Source organism: Humulus lupulus, chromosome 2 (genome assembly GCF_963169125.1).
Source record: "Humulus lupulus chromosome 2, drHumLupu1.1, whole genome shotgun sequence".
Taxonomy (NCBI): domain Eukaryota; kingdom Viridiplantae; phylum Streptophyta; class Magnoliopsida; order Rosales; family Cannabaceae; genus Humulus; species Humulus lupulus.
In genome coordinates this window covers 216535380-216541379 of record NC_084794.1, presented here as the reverse complement: position 1 = coordinate 216541379, position 6000 = coordinate 216535380, and positions in this window count along the sequence as shown.

Below are 6000 nucleotides of genomic sequence, written 5' to 3'. Positions count from 1 at the left end.
ACGACACAGAGTCCAGTAAAACGATAGAAATGAGATGAATTCAAGACAAAAAGATAAATGATACAAAGGTTTATAGTGGTTCGACCCCAGAGATGGTAATGACCTATGTCCACTTAGTGTTCTTATTGATGTATGAAAACTTGTGATCAGCAAACTAAGGTTTGCTGAGTTTCACAAGTTCAACCAAAGATATAAGGTATTATGTAAAAACAATAACTCTCTCTCCCTAAAACCCAAAAAGATCCCCCAAATGAGCCATTTTTCTCTTATTTATAGGCTCAATGATCTCCTCGTGGGTCGGTAGGCCTTGAATACATTTAATACAATCGTATGTCAAATAATAATGGAAATTACAATTATTACATAAATGCAAGATCAGATATCTTTAGAAAATATCTGATATACTACGACCAGCCTGGTTGACTATGAAACAGGCCTTCTATTGAGTGAATTCTCCTCTGGTCTGTGGTCGACCGGAAATGCAACTGCTTAAATGGTCACATCCATCCCGCGTGCGCATTGGACTTGCCACGTCATCAGATGAATCCTTTTTGGGTAAACACCATTATTTAAGCCTAATACTTGAAACTTGGTTATATATCCGTCCCTAATATACTACGAGCATATGATTGAAAAAGTGATTGGAAGATGGTTTGTAATGGGGTTTATTTGTGAATTTAGTGGGATTAGAAAATGAAAAGTAAAAAAGATTAAAGAGAGTATCTATATTGAAAAAAAAAAGTTCAATAAAAACTACACCCCCAATATGAATATATAACAAATTCAAGTTTGGGGGAGTGTAGTTATCATCTGAAAAAAAAATTACATCTCTCTAAATAAGGAAGGGGATTATGGGATTGTATTACTATGGGAATAAAGTCGATGATTTTTTTTCATGTGCTTATAGTAGAATGAGCTTAAAGAGAACTTTCTCATCTACCTTTACCTAAGCCATCATTACAAGCTTATACAAGTCCTATTGATTCTTATGCATATCATGATTTATATTAGTGGAGAATAACAAGTAAGTGAGCTTATGGAATTATTTGAATGGATTGATTGGAAAGAATTTGGTTAGCATAATTGATTTCAAATACGTTTATTTAATGATCATGACTTGGTCATCCAAAATGTTAGTAGACTAAAGTATGTTGATGGAGTGTTTTGATCGAAATTCTGGATTGAATAAACTATTGAGTAGTTTTCTGAGAATTATATGATTGACATTCATGATTTTGAGGCATAATTGTGGTTGTTGGTATAGTTCATGTTGTGGAAGTTGTCTTAGTTGTTAGAGTCTAGGTTTGTTTTGAGTCGTTTGTTCGAGGGTGAACAAAGAGTAAGTTTGGGGGAGTTTGATAACTTCATTTTATTGTCATTTTAGAATGTGTTTTGTGGTAATCTTGAGTCTTTATGTTTGTTTTGTGAAAGATTGCGCTTTTGTTTGTCTTTGTTGTAGGTTGGTGAGTTGAATCATGAGAAAAATGTAAAAAGAAGAGAAAATGGTGGAAAAACGAAGCTTTTGGTGGTTGTTCAACTCAAAATGGTGTTAAGGACAAGTTAAAATCAGTTTTTGATGAAGGAATGAGGTTGAAAGGCTTAAATTGAGAAATAATGGAATTAGGGCCGCGACTGGGAGTTTAGAGTCGCGACTCTAGTCAAGTCAGAAACATAATGCTGTTGAAGGGAATTAGTGTCGCGACTTGCCCTTATAAGTCGCGACGCTAGTCGAAGTCAGAGGCTAAATTATGAGGACATCTCGCGGCCTGAAGACATACGAAGACTTGGAAGGCCTTTTAAACAAACACGGGTCGCGACCTAGGGAAGGCTAAGTCACGGCCCACCTATGAAATTCGTGATTTTTTAGTATTAATTCTGATTTTAGGGTTTAATTAGAGATTAGGTCAGATTTTAATTACGTGTTTAGAGATTAATTTTGATTCTGAGATTAGTTTTTTTGCACTTTTATATTTTCTTATTTCTTCTACAAGTCTTTGAGTCTTCTGATTCTGAATTATTATTTTGTTGATTTAGTCATGTCTGATATGAATTAAACACTTTTATCTAGGGTTTAATGTAGTCACTTGGATTTCTATTTAATTTAGTTATGATGTTCTATTGATATTTCTTCTTTATTCTAATCTATATAATGTTTGCTTAATGCTAGTGAATACTTGATCAATATTTGCTTGATTTATGATTTTGATTAAAAATTTGAAAGATGAGAATTGAATTTGCTATCGTTATATAGACATAGGTTATATATTGGATGAAAGTACATTTATGGCTTGTGTAGTAATTAGGTTTCTATGCTTAAAATCTGCTATATGCTTAAGTTTATCACAGAGATGTAGAAAACCTGCATATAGGATGAGATCTTATATCTTGAAAAAAAATAGAAATCGATTTATGTTAACTTGCTATTATAATAGAAAGAAAGAAATGTATAACTGATTAATAAAATTAGTACAATGAAAAGTTGATGAAATTAATACCCTAGGTCCTTTTATTATTAATTTTCATCTTTTGATTAGTTATTTTTGTTCATAGTTATTTAAAATTTTATAATTAGATTAATTCATCTAAATTTTGTTTTCCAAATAGAAAACAATTATTGGTAATTGGTTAATAGTCCTTGTGGGAACGATACTCTATTTACTATCTATATTACTTGAATCGATTGCGTGCATTTGCGTATCATATTTTCACGATCACAGGGATAATTGACTGCTTAAGTGTTATATGTAGGGTTGATAATTTGATAAGAAATATAGATCAATGTCATTATTGAAATGCTTGAATGCATATTTAGTGGTGGAGAATGGCCTCATAACTATTTTAACCATTAACTTTATTTTCAATTATTTTTCTTTCTTATTTTTATTTTTAAAACCCCATTCTTTATTAACTTTTTGTCATTTGAATAATAAATTGAATAGTAGTTATCGTGGGTTCGACTTGTATATACCATTATACTAAGTAATTGATAATACTAAAAATAAAATCTTTAGTAAATTTTATACGACATACGACACTCATCAAACTTTTGGCATCGTTGCCGATGACTATTTTATTCAATTTGTTATTATTTTTTATTTTTACTAACTTTGTCTATTAGTTGTGGTTTATGTTTTCAGGACTTTCATATAATTTAGTTGGAGGCATGGCGATGTACAATTGATAATTTATCAATTTATTTAGTGTCTCCCAACATAATGACCACATGAGCAAGACTCAGTCGAGCTAACAACGTTAAACAAAGCACATGCAAGAGTTTTTCTTAGCCTTTTTCTTTTTTATTTCACATTGATGTTTGTTTGTTTAATCATTGAAGACAATACTTATATGAAGTGTGGGGGGAGAAGATAATTGTCGTATTCTATTCTGTTTTTTATTTTGTTTTTATTAGTTTGAGTAGTAAATCATGGTTAAGTTGAAAATAATTAGTGTATGACAAGTTCTTTTATTGTGATTGATATGATTTTAGGAAAATGATAGATTCTACATGAATTGTGTGCTTCACTTTTGTTTTGATTACTGCTTAGATTTGATTTTTGATTTTATATTTATACACAATTGAATTTACTTAGTTACTAGTACATAGAGATATTTATGCATGCTATGATAATATTTTTGTTTAGTCTCTACCACTCTATAACTCATTTGAGGCGAAATTTATAAGTTACACATGATTAGGGAGATGATTTAGGCAATTTCTTTGACCCGATTGAGCCTTTCAAGCTAACATTGTCTATTTATTCCTCAGCTACCCAATTTGAGCTTTATTGATATCTCTTTGTTTTCTTTTATTTTTAAACCATTGTATATGATCCTTATGAAACAAGAAGAATATATATACATATATATATCCTTTCTTTAAACCTGTCACACGATAGGTATATAGTGCTTGATTATTTGTTTGTTGTGAAGGGAGTTATGAATTGAGAAAATATTGAGATTAAGGGTTTGCATTGGGGTTGTACTTCAAAAGTATAAAACTCTTATTTCTCTAGAAAAAAAAGTTTGCAAGTTGAAAAAAAAAAGAGAAATTCAATGAAAAAAGAAAGAAAGAATACTTGCAATAATTCAAGTGTGGGGGAAATAATGAGATATATGTTTGAAAGAAACAAAAAAAAAAAGAACTAATTCGGAACTTATTGGGGAATATTTGTAAGGGTCTTTGTAGAAGAAAGTGTATGCTATGTTGTGCTTTTAACCTAATTTTTTTTTCTCATCTACATTTAACCTTGCCCATACATTACAAGCTTATGAAGTCTTATTGATCCTTTGATTATGTGTACTTATATTAGTGGAGAATGATTTGATAATGAGCCTATGGAGTGGATGTTCTTAATAATAAATCTATATATTTGAGACAATTTTAATTTAATTTTGGCATGTATAAATTGATTTGGGTGCGAGTGATATGATGAATTTAATTATGCACACACACATACACAAAAATTGGGTTTAGGAAGTAATCATACTTAAATTGAAATTCTAAGGAGTGTAAATCTAGATTTTTCTTATAATTATATATTTGTACAATCTTTGAGACAAGTATTATTTTTGACAAGATCATGGTTTTAAAGTTTTATTGTTTATGTGTTTAGTTTAGTTTTTGTTCATTGTCTTTGCTAAGGGACTACGAAAATCTATGTGTGGAGGAATTTGATAAGTGCAATTTTAATTATATATTCTTAATTTCCTTAGGCTTAGAAATTGTTAGCTTTTAGTTATTTTAAAGATTTTAATTTTGTGATTTTTGGGTTAAAAATAATTTTGTGATTTGTGGGTTAAAAATAATTTTAAGAGTATAAATACACATTTATTAATATAAAAATAAATTGAGTTTGAAATAATATTTCTTTGGATTTAATTTAATATATTTCTTATTTGGAAATATTTAATTTATTTGGTTTTATAGGTTAATGTGATATTTTCATGAAGAAAATAAAAGAGATGAAGTATCAACCTGAGCCTGAGCCAAAGTTTAAGTCGAAACTTCATGAGCGATTTTAACATTGTTTCAGTCATATTTCAAAAATTCTGCCGAAATTTAAAGTTGTAGATCTTTTTCTTAGGTTTCCATTTCATATTGAACTGTCTAATTCTGAGTTATATTGAGAGCGATATGACCAAAATACGATTAGTTGTGCTGGAAAAATTAGATTCTTGACGAATACGAAAATAACCTATTCAACCTCCAATTTTGCAACAAATTGCCAAATATTTTTACGCCAAATTCAAAAATTAGAGATATCACATCAATATTAAAAATAAATTAATATCTATTAGTTTAAGTTTTAGATTTATATTTTAAATTTTATTTTGATTAGTTTTAGTTAGTATGAGACTATTATAAATAGATGTCTGTCTCTATTTGACACAAGACTCTACTCTCTCTTCTAGAGAGACATTCTCTTCTACTCTTTTTATAAATTTAGTTAATTTTTATTGTTGTGTTTATTTTTAAGGGTGATTTCAAAGCTCTAAATATGATTTCTTTGTTTTAATCATTTTCATTGTTCTTTTATTCACGTATGTCAAATTGCTTATATTCTTCTGTGCTTAATTTTATGATTAGTGTGATATCTTGTTAGGTGGCCAACTAATTAGGATTTTGCATTTTTCTATTATCATCTTAGGATTTCTATTCACCTAATATTTTAGGGTTCTAAGTAGAGTTATAAATTGCAATTAAGTATTGTGACAGATATTTTAATTATGATGAAGTTTATATTCAAGGTTAAATGAATTTCATGCTTAATGAATTTTTTGCATATATTAACTTGTTTCCATTGAATGTAATGTTATTCCTGAGTTAAATAGATCCAATGCTTAATGAGTTTATTGCTTGGTAAAAAGAATGAATTAATGAGTACTTAGCTTTAATTAATTGTGATAGGAAAACTGGGATAATTGTTTGCATAAGTGTTATCTGCAGGGTAGATAATTTGATAGGGAATATAGATCAATGTTATTACTAAAATGCTTGAA